Raw genomic sequence first — 12,059 nt, 5'->3', positions numbered from 1 at the left:
CTGCAGTGCATCCGCAGTGGTGACAGTGCACTCTCTGGATTCACTGCACTACATCCCCAGTGGTGCCAGTGCACTCTCTGGACTCTCGGCACTGCATCACCAGTGGTGCCAGTGCACTCTGTTTACTCACTGCACTGCATCCCCAGTGGTGCCAGTGCGCTCTCTGGACTCACTGCACTGCATTCCCAGTTGTGCCAGGGCACTCTCTGGAGTCACTGCAGTGCATTCCCACTGGTCCCAGGGCACTCCCTGGACTCACTGCACTGCGTCCCCAGTGGTGCCAGTGCACTCTCTGCACTCACTGCACTGCATCCCCAGTCGTGCCAGTGCACTCTCTGGACTCACTGCTCTGCATCCCCAAGGTGCCAGTGCACGCTCTGGAATCACTTCACTGCATCCCCAGTGTTGCCAGTGCACTCTCTGGACTCACTGCACTGCATCCCCAGTGGTGCCAGTGCACTCTTTGGACTCACTGCACTGCATCCCCAGTGGTGCCAGTGCACTCTCTGGACTCTCGGCACTGCATCACCAGTGGTGCCAGTGCACTCTGTATACTCACTGCACTGCATCCCCAGTGGTGCCAGTGCGCTCTCTGGACTCACTGCACTGCATTCCCAGTTGTGCCAGGGCACTCTCTGTAGTCACTGCAGTGCATTCCCAGTGGTGCGAGTGCACTCTATGGACTCACTGCACTGCATCCCCAGTGGTGCCAGTGCACTCTCTGGACTCACTGCACTGCATCCCCAGTGGTGCCAGTGCACTCTCTGGACTCTCGGCACTGCATCACCAGTGGTGCCAGTGCACTCTGTATACTCACTGCACTGCATCCCCAGTGGTGCCAGTGCGCTCTCTGGACTCACTGCACTGCATTCCCAGTTGTGCCAGGGCACTCTCTGGAGTCACTGCAGTGCATTCCCAGTGGTGCGAGTGCACTCTCTGGACTCACTGCACTGCATTACCAGTGGTGCCAGTGCACTCTTTGGACTCACTGCAGTGCATCCCCAGTGTTGCCAAGGCACTCTCTGGACTTACAGGACTGCATTCCCAGTGGTGCCAGTGCACTCTCTGGACTCACGGCACTGCATCCCTTAGTGCTGCTAGTGCACTCTCTGGACTCACTGCACTGCATCCCCAGTGGGGCCAGTGCACTCTCTGGACTCACGGCACTGCTACCCAGTGGTGCCATTGAACTCTGTGGACTCACTGCACTGCATCCCCAGTGGTGCCAGGGCACTCTCTGCACTCACTGCACTGCATCCCCAGTGGTGCCAGTGCACTCTCTGGACTCACTGCAGTGTATTCCCAGTGGTGCCAGTGCACTCTTTAGCGTCACTGCAGTGCATCCCCAGTGGTGCCAGTGCACTCACTGCAGTGCATCCCCACTGGTGCCAGTGCACTCTCTGGACTCACTGCAGTGCATCCCCAGTGGTGCCAGTACACTCTCTGGACTCACTGCACTGCATCCCCAGTGGTGCCAGTGCACTCTATGGACTCACTGCACTGCATCCCCAGTGGTGCCAGTGCACTCTCTGGACTCACTGCACTGCATCCTCAGTGGTGCCAGTGCACACACTGGACTCCCTGCACTGCATCCCCAGTGGTGCCAGGGTACTCTGTGGACTCACTGCACGGCATCCCGAGTGGTGCCAGTGCACTCTCTGGACTCACTGCACTGCATCCCCAGTGGTGCCAGTGCACTCTATGGACTCACTGCATGGCATCCCGAGTGGTGCCAGTGCACTCTCTGGACTCACTGCACTGCATCCCCAAGGTGCCAGTGCACGCTCTGGAATCACTTCACTGCATCCCCAGTGTTGCCAGTGCACTCTCTGGACTCACTGCACTGCATCCCCAGTGGTGCCAGTGCACTCTTTGGACTCACTGAACTGCATCCCCAATGGTGCCAGGGCACTCAATGCACTCACTGCACTGCATCCCGAGTGGTGCCAGTGCACTCTCTGCACTCACTGCACTGGATCCCCAGTGGTGCCAGTGCACTCTCTGGACTCACTGCAGTGCATCCCCAGTGGTGCCAGTGCACTCTCTGGAATCACTGCACTACATCCCCAGTGGTGCCAGTGCACTCTCTGGACTAACTGCAGTGCATCCCCAGTGGTGCCAGTGCACTCTCTGGAGACACTGCTGTGCATCTCCACTAGTGCCAGGGCACTCTCTGGAGTCACTGCAGTGCATCCCCAGTGGTGCCAGTGCACTCTCTGGACTCACTGCACTGCATTACCAGTGGTGCCAGGGCACTCTCTGGAGACACTGCAGTGCATCTTCACTAGTGCCACGGCACTCTCTGGAGTCACTGCAGTGCATCCCCAGTGGTGCCAGTGCACTCTCTGGACTCACTGCACTGCATCCCCAGTGGTGCCAGTGCACTCTCTGGACTCACTGCACTGCATCCCCAGTGGTGCCAGTGCACTCTATGGACTCACTGCACTGCATCCCCAGTGGTGTCACTGCACTCTCTGGACTCACTGCACTGCATTCCCAGTGGTGCCAGTGCACTCTCTGGACTCACTGCAGTGCATCCCCATTGGTGCCAGTACACTCTCTGGACTCACTGCACTGCATCCCCAGTGGTGCGAGTGCACTCTCTGGACTCACTGCACTGCATCCCCAGTGGTGCCAGTGCACTCTCTGCACTCACTGCACTGCATCCCCAGTGGTGCCAGTGCACGCTCTGGACTCACGGTACTGCATCCGCAGTGGTGCCAGTGCACTCTTTAGCGTCACTGCAGTGCATCCGCAGTGGTGCCAGTGCACTCTCTGCAGTGCATCCCCACTGGTGCCAGTGCACTCTCTGCACTCACTGCACTGCATCCCCAGTGGGGCCAGTGCACTCTCTGGACTCACTGCACTGCATCCCCAGTGGTGCCACTGCACTCTATGGCCTCACTGCACTGCATCACCAGTGGTGCCAGTGCACTCTCTGGACTCACTGCACTGCATCCCCAGTGGTGCCAGGGCACTCTCTGGACTCACTGCACTGCATCCCCAGTGCTGAGAGTGCACTCCCTGGACTCACGGCACTGCATCCGCAGTGGTGCCAGTGCACTCTGTTTACTCACTGCACTGCATCCCCAGTGGTGCCAGGGCACTCTCTGGACTCACTGCACTGCATTCCCAGTGGTGCCAGTGCACTCTCTGGACTCACTACAGTACAGCTCCAGTGGTGCCAGAGCACTCTCTGGACTCACTGCACTGCATCCCGAGTGGTGCCAGTGCACTCTCTGGACTCACTGCAGTGCATTCCCACTGGTCCCAGGGCACTCTCTGGACTCACTGCACTGCATCCCCAGTGGTGCCAGTGCACGCTCTGGAATCACTTCACTGCATCCCCAGTGTTGCCAGTGCACTCTCTGGACTCACTGCACTGCATCCCGAGTGGTGCCAGTGCACTCTCTGGACTCACTGCTCTGCATCCCCAAGGTGCAGTGCACGCTCTGGAATCACTTCACTGCATCCCCAGTGTTGCCAGTGCACTCTCTGGACTCACTGCAGTGCATCCCCAGTGGTGCCACTGCACTCTCTGGACTCACTGCACTGCATCCCAAGTCGTGCCAGTGCACTGTCTATACTCACTGCAGAGCATCCCCAGTGGTGCCAGTGCACTCTCTGGACTCACTGCAGTGCATCCCCAGTGTTGCCAGTGCACTCTGTGGACTCACGGCACTGCATTCCCAGTGGTGCCAGTGCACTCTCTGGACTCACTGCACTGCATTACCAGTGCTGCCAGAGCACTCTCTGGACTAACTGCAGTGCATCCCCAGTGTTGCCAGGGCACTCTCTGGACTCACAGCACTGCATTCCCAGTGGTGCCAGTGCACTCTCTGGACTCACAGCACTGCATCCCCAGTGCTGCTAGTGCACTCTCTGGACTCACTGCACTGCATCCCCAGTGGGGCAAGTGCACTCTCTGGACTCACGGCACTGCATCCCCAGTGGTGCCATTGAACTCTGTGGACTCACAGCACTGCATCCCCAGTGGTGCCAGTGCACTCTCTGGACTCACTGCACTGCATCACCAGTGGTGCCAGTAAACTCTCTGGACTCACTGCACTGCATCCCCAGTGGTGCCAGTGCACTCTCTGGACTCACTGCACTGCATCCCCAGAGGTGCCAGTGCAATCTCTGGACTCACTACAGTACAGCTCCAGTGGTGCCAGTGCACTCTCTGGACTCACTGCACTGCATTCCCAGTGGTGCCAGTGCACTCTCTGGACTCACTGCAGTGTATTCACAGTGGTGCCAGTGCACTCTTTAGCGTCACTGCAGTGCATCCCCAGTGGTGCCAGTGCACTCACTGCAGTGCATCCCCACTGGTGCCAGTGCACTTACTGGACTCACTGCACTGCATCCCCAGTGGTGCCAGTGCACTCTCTGGACTCACTGCACTGCATCCCCAGTGGTGCCAGTGCACTCTATGGACTCACTGCACTGCATCCCCAGTGGTGTCACTGCACTCTCTGGACTCACTGCACTGCATTCCCAGTGGTACCAGTGCACTCTATGGACTCACTGCACTGCATCCCCAGTGGTGCCAGTGCTCACACTGGACTCACTGCAGTGCATCCTCAGTGGTGCCAGTGCACTCTCTGGACTCACTGCACTGCATCCCCAGTGGCGCCAGTACACTCTCTGGACTCACTGCACTGCATCACCAGTGGTGCCAGTGCACTCTCTGGACTCACGGCACTGCATCACCAGTGGTGCCAGTGCACTCTGTTTACTCACTGCACTGCATCCCCAGTGGTGCCAGTGCGCTCTCTGGACTCACTGCACTGCATTCCCAGTTGTGCCAGGGCACTCTCTGGAGTCACTGCAGTGCATTCCCAGTGGTGCCAGTGCACTCTCAGGACTCACTGCACTGCATTACCAGTGGTGCCAGTTCACTCTATGGACTCACTGCACTGCATCCCCAGTGGTGCCAGTGCTCACACTGGACTCCCTGCAGTGCATCCCCAGTGGTGCCAGTGCACTCTCTGGACTCACTGCACTGCATCTCCAGTGGCGCCAGTGCACTCTCTGGACTCACTGCACTGCATCCCCAGTGGTGCCAGAGCACTCTCTGGACTCACGGCACTGCATCACCAGTGGTGCCAGTGCGCTCTGTTTACTCACTGCACTGCATCCCCAGTGGTGCCAGTGCGCTCTCTGGACTCACTGCACTGCATTCCCAGTTGTGCCAGGGCACTCTCTGGAGTCACTGCAGTGCATTCCCAGTGGTGCCAGTGCACTCTCTGGACTCACTGCACTGCATTACCAGTGGTGCCAGTGCACTCTCTGGACTCACTGCAGTGCATCGCCAGTGTTGCCAGGGCACTCTCTGGACTCACAGCACTGCATTCCCAGTGGTGCCAGTGCACGCTCTGGACTCACGGCACTGCATCCCCAGTGCTCCTAGTGCACTCTCTGGAGTCACTGCACTGCATCCCCTGTGGGGCCAGTGCACTCTCTGGACTCACTGCACTGCATCCCCAGTGGTGCCATTGAACTCTGTGGACTCACTGCACTGCATCCCCAGTGGTGCCAGTGCACTCTCTGGACTCACTGCAGTGCATCCCCAGTGGTGCCAGTACACTCTCTGGACTCACTGCACTGCATCCCCAGTGGTGCCAGTGCACTCTCTGGACTCACTGCACTGCATCCCCAGTGGTGCCAGTGCAATCTCTGGACTCACTACAGTACAGCTCCAATGGTGCCAGTGCACTCTCTGGAGTCACTGCACTGCATCCCCAGTGGTGCCAGTGCACTCTATGGACTCACTGCACTGCATTCCCAGTTGTGCCACTGCACTCTCTGGACTCACTGCACTGCATTCCCAGTGGTGCCAGTGCACTCTCTGGACTCACTGCACTGCATCCCCAGTGGTGCCAGTGCTCACACTGGACTTCCTGCAGTGCATCCCCAGTGGTGCCAGTGCACTCTCTGGAGTCACTGCACTGCATCCCCAGTGGTGCAGGAGCACTCTCTGGACTCTCGGCACTGCATCACCAGTGGTGCCAGTGCACTCTGTTTACTCACTGCACTGCATCCCCAGTGGTGCCAGTGCACTCTCTGGACTCACTGCACTGCATTCCCAGTTCTGCCAGGGCACTCTCTGGAGTCACTGCAGTGCATTCCCAGTGGTGCCAGTGCACTCTCTGGACTCTCGGCACTGCATTACCAGTGGTGCCAGTGCACTCTCTGGACTCACTGCACTGCATCCCCAGTGGTGCCAGTGCACTCTCTGGACTCACTGCAGTGTATTCCCAGTGGTACCAGTGCACTCTTTAGCGTCACTGCAGTGCATCCCCTGTGGTGCCAGTGCACTCACTGCAGTGCATCCCCACTGGTACCAGAGCACTTACTAGACTCACTACACTGCATCCCCAGTGGTGCCAGTGCACTCTCTGGACTCACTGCACTGCATCTTCAATGGTGCCAGTGCACTCTTTGGACTCACTGCACTGCATCCCCAATGGTGCCAGTGCACTCTCTGGAGTCACTGCAGTGCATTCCCAGTGGTGCCAGTGCACTCTCTGGACTCACTGCACTGCATTAACAGTGGTGCCAGTGCACTCTCTGGACTCACTGCACTGCATCCCCAGTGCTGACAGTGCACTCTCTGGACTCACTGCACTGCATCCCCAGTGCTGACAGTGCACTCTCTGGACTCACGGCACTTCATCCGCAGTGGTGCCAGTGCACTCTCTGGACTCACTGCACTGCATTCCCAGTGGTGCCAGTGCACTCTCTGGACTCACTGCACTGCATCCCCACTGGTGCCAGTGCACTCTCTGGACTCACTGCACTGCATCCCCAGTGGTGCCAGTGCACTCTCTGGACTCACTGCACTGCATCCCCAGTGGTGCCAGTGCACTCTCTGGACTCACTGCAGTGTATTCCCAGTGGTGCCAGTGCACTCTTTAGCGTCACTGCAGTGCATCCCCAGTGGTGCCAGTGCACTCACTGCAGTGCATCCCCACTGGTGCCAGTGCACTCTCTGGACTCACTCCACTGCATCCAGAGTGGTGCCAGTGCACTCTCTGGACTCACTGCACTGCATCCCCAGTGGTGCCAGTGCACTCTATGGCCTCACTGCACTGCATCCCCAGTGGTGCCAGTGCACTCTCTGTACTCACTGCACTGCATCCCCAGTGGTGCCAGTGCACACACTGGACTCACTGCACTGCATCCCCAGTGGTGCCAGTGCACTCTCTGGACTCACTGCAGTGTATTCCCAGTGGTGCCAGTGCACTCTTTAGCGTCACTGCAGTGCATCCCCAGTGGTGCCAGTGCACTCACTGCAGTGCATCCCCACTGGTACCTTTGCACTTACTGGACTCACTACACTGAATCCCCAGTGGTGCCAGTGCACTCTATGGACTCACTGCACTGCATCCCCAGTGGTGCCAGTGCACTCTCTGGACTCACTGCACTGCATCCCCAGTGGTGCCAGTGCACTCTCTGGACTCACTGCACTGCATCCCCAGTGCTGACAGTGCACTCTCTGGACTCACGGCACTGCATCCGCAGTGGTGCCAGTACACTCTGTTTACTCACTGCACTGCATCACCAGTGGTGCCAGTGCATTCTCTGGACTCACTGCACTGCATTCCCAGAGGTGCCAGTGCACTCTCTGGACTCACTATAGTACAGCTCCAGTGGTGCCAGTGCACTCTCTGGACTCACTGCACTGCATCCCCACTGGTGCCAGTGCACTCTCTGGACTCACTGCACTGCATCCCCACTGGTGCCAGTGCACTCTCTGGACTCACTGCAGTGTATTCCCAGTGGTGCCAGTGCACTCTTTAGCGTCACTGCAGTGCATCCCCAGTGGTGCCAGTGCACTCACTGCAGTGCATCCCCACTGGTGCCAGTGCACTCTCTGGACTCACTGCACTGCATCCCCAGTGGTGCCAGTGCACTCTCTGGACTCACAGCACTGCATCCCCAGTGGTGCCAGTGCACTCTATGGACTCACTGCACTGCATCCCCAGTGGTGCCAGTGCACTCTCTGGACTCACTGCACTGCATCCTCAGTGGTGCCAGTGCACACACTGGACTCCCTGCACTGCATCCCCAGTGGTGCCAGTGCACTCTCTGGACTCACTGCACTGCATTCCCAGTGGTGCCAGTGCACTCTCTGGACTCACTGCAGTACAGCTCCAGTGGTGCCAGTGCACTCTCTGGACTCACTGCACTGCATCCCCAGTGGTGCCAGTGCACTCTCTGGACTCACTGCACTGCATCTTCAGTGGTGCCAGTGCACTCTCTGGACTCACTGCACTGCATCCCCAGTGGTGCCAGGGCACTCTCTGCACTCACTGCACTGCATCCCCAGTGGTGCCAGTGCACTCTCTGGACTCACTGCACTGCATCCCCAGTGGTGCCAGTGCACTCTCTGGACTCACTGCAGTGCATTCCCACTGGTCCCAGGGCACTCTCTGGACTCACTGCAGTGCATCCCCAGTGGTGCCAGTGCACTCTCTGGACTCCCTGCACTGCATCCCGAGTGGTGCCAGTGCACTCTCTGGACTCACTGCACTGCATCCCCAGTGGTACCAGTGCACTCTCTGCACTCACTGCACTGCATCCCCAGTGGTGCCAGTGCACTCTCTGGAGTCACTGCACTGCATCCCCAGTGGTGCCAGTGCACTCTTTGGACTCACTGCACTGCATCCCCAGTGGAGCCAGTGCACTCTCTGGACTCACTGCACTGCATCCCAATGGTGCCAGGGCAACCTCTGCACTCACTGCACTGCATCCCCTGTGGTGCCAGGGCACTCTCTGCACTCACTGCACTGCATCCCCAGTGGTGCCAGTGCACTCTCTGGACTCACTGCACTGCTTCCCCAGTGGTGCCAGGGCACTCTCTGGAATCACTGCAGTGCATCCGCAGTGGTGACAGTGCACTCTCTGGATTCACTGCACTACATCCCCAGTGGTGCCAGTGCACTCTCTGGACTCTCGGCACTGCATCACCAGTGGTGCCAGTGCACTCTGTTTACTCACTGCACTGCATCCCCAGTGGTGCCAGTGCGCTCTCTGGACTCACTGCACTGCATTCCCAGTTGTGCCAGGGCACTCTCTGGAGTCACTGCAGTGCATTCCCACTGGTCCCAGGGCACTCCCTGGACTCACTGCACTGCATCCCCAGTGGTGCCAGTGCACTCTCTGCACTCACTGCACTGCATCCCCAGTGTTGCCAGTGCACTCTCTGGACTCACTGCACTGCATCCCCAGTGGTGCCAGTGCACTCTTTGGACTCACTGCACTGCATCCCCAGTGGTGCCAGTGCACTCTCTGGACTCACTGCACTGCATCCCCAGTGGTGCCAGGGCACTCTCTGGACTCACTGCACTGCATCCCCAGTGCTGAGAGTGCACTCCCTGGACTCACGGCACTGCATCCGCAGTGGTGCCAGTGCACTCTGTTTACTCACTGCACTGCATCCCCAGTGGTGCCAGTGCACTCTCTGGACTCACTGCACTGCATTCCCAGTGGTGCCAGTGCACTCTCTGGACTCACTACAGTACAGCTCCAGTGGTGCCAGAGCACTCTCTGGACTCACTGCACTGCATCCCGAGTGGTGCCAGTGCACTCTCTGGACTCACTGCAGTGCATTCCCACTGGTCCCAGGGCACTCTCTGGACTCACTGCACTGCATCCCCAGTGGTGCCAGTGCACGCTCTGGAATCACTTCACTGCATCCCCAGTGTTGCCAGTGCACTCTCTGGACTCACTGCACTGCATCCCGAGTGGTGCCAGTGCACTCTCTGGACTCACTGCTCTGCATCCCCAAGGTGCAGTGCACGCTCTGGAATCACTTCACTGCATCCCCAGTGTTGCCAGTGCACTCTCTGGACTCACTGCAGTGCATCCCCAGTGGTGCCACTGCACTCTCTGGACTCACTGCACTGCATCCCAAGTCGTGCCAGTGCACTGTCTATACTCACTGCAGAGCATCCCCAGTGGTGCCAGTGCACTCTCTGGACTCACTGCAGTGCATCCCCAGTGTTGCCAGTGCACTCTGTGGACTCACGGCACTGCATTCCCAGTGGTGCCAGTGCACTCTCTGGACTCACTGCACTGCATTACCAGTGCTGCCAGAGCACTCTCTGGACTAACTGCAGTGCATCCCCAGTGTTGCCAGGGCACTCTCTGGACTCACAGCACTGCATTCCCAGTGGTGCCAGTGCACTCTCTGGACTCACAGCACTGCATCCCCAGTGCTGCTAGTGCACTCTCTGGACTCACTGCACTGCATCCCCAGTGGGGCAAGTGCACTCTCTGGACTCACGGCACTGCATCCCCAGTGGTGCCATTGAACTCTGTGGACTCACAGCACTGCATCCCCAGTGGTGCCAGTGCACTCTCTGGACTCACTGCACTGCATCACCAGTGGTGCCAGTAAACTCTCTGGACTCACTGCACTGCATCCCCAGTGGTGCCAGTGCACTCTCTGGACTCACTGCACTGCATCCCCAGAGGTGCCAGTGCAATCTCTGGACTCACTACAGTACAGCTCCAGTGGTGCCAGTGCACTCTCTGGACTCACTGCACTGCATTCCCAGTGGTGCCAGTGCACTCTCTGGACTCACTGCAGTGTATTCACAGTGGTGCCAGTGCACTCTTTAGCGTCACTGCAGTGCATCCCCAGTGGTGCCAGTGCACTCACTGCAGTGCATCCCCACTGGTGCCAGTGCACTTACTGGACTCACTGCACTGCATCCCCAGTGGTGCCAGTGCACTCTCTGGACTCACTGCACTGCATCCCCAGTGGTGCCAGTGCACTCTATGGACTCACTGCACTGCATCCCCAGTGGTGTCACTGCACTCTCTGGACTCACTGCACTGCATTCCCAGTGGTACCAGTGCACTCTATGGACTCACTGCACTGCATCCCCAGTGGTGCCAGTGCTCACACTGGACTCACTGCAGTGCATCCCCAGTGGTGCCAGTGCACTCTCTGGACTCACTGCACTGCATCCCCAGTGGCGCCAGTACACTCTCTGGACTCACTGCACTGCATCACCAGTGGTGCCAGTGCACTCTCTGGACTCACGGCACTGCATCACCAGTGGTGCCAGTGCACTCTGTTTACTCACTGCACTGCATCCCCAGTGGTGCCAGTGCGCTCTCTGGACTCACTGCACTGCATTCCCAGTTGTGCCAGTGCACTCTCTGGAGTCACTGCAGTGCATTCCCAGTGGTGCCAGTGCACTCTCAGGACTCACTGCACTGCATTACCAGTGGTGCCAGTTCACTCTATGGACTCACTGCACTGCATCCCCAGTGGTGCCAGTGCTCACACTGGACTCCCTGCAGTGCATCCCCAGTGGTGCCAGTGCACTCTCTGGACTCACTGCACTGCATCTCCAGTGGCGCCAGTGCACTCTCTGGACTCACTGCACTGCATCCCCAGTGGTGCCAGAGCACTCTCTGGACTCACGGCACTGCATCACCAGTGGTGCCAGTGCGCTCTGTTTACTCACTGCACTGCATCCCCAGTGGTGCCAGTGCGCTCTCTGGACTCACTGCACTGCATTCCCAGTTGTGCCAGGGCACTCTCTGGAGTCACTGCAGTGCATTCCCAGTGGTGCCAGTGCACTCTCTGGACTCACTGCACTGCATTACCAGTGGTGCCAGTGCACTCTCTGGACTCACTGCAGTGCATCGCCAGTGTTGCCAGGGCACTCTCTGGACTCACAGCACTGCATTCCCAGTGGTGCCAGTGCACGCTCTGGACTCACGGCACTGCATCCCCAGTGCTCCTAGTGCACTCTCTGGAGTCACTGCACTGCATCCCCTGTGGGGCCAGTGCACTCTCTGGACTCACTGCACTGCATCCCCAGTGGTGCCATTGAACTCTGTGGACTCACTGCACTGCATCCCCAGTGGTGCCAGTGCACTCTCTGGACTCACTGCAGTGCATCCCCAGTGGTGCCAGTACACTCTCTGGACTCACTGCACTGCATCCCCAGTGGTGCCAGTGCACTCTCTGGACTCACTGCACTGCATCCCCAGTGGTGCCAGTGCAATCTCTGGACTCACTACAGTACAGC

Source organism: Anser brachyrhynchus (genome assembly GCF_964034855.1).
Source record: "Anser brachyrhynchus genome assembly, chromosome: 22".
In the NCBI taxonomy this organism is placed as follows: Eukaryota; Metazoa; Chordata; class Aves; order Anseriformes; family Anatidae; genus Anser; species Anser brachyrhynchus.
This window is presented reverse-complemented; position numbering follows the sequence as displayed.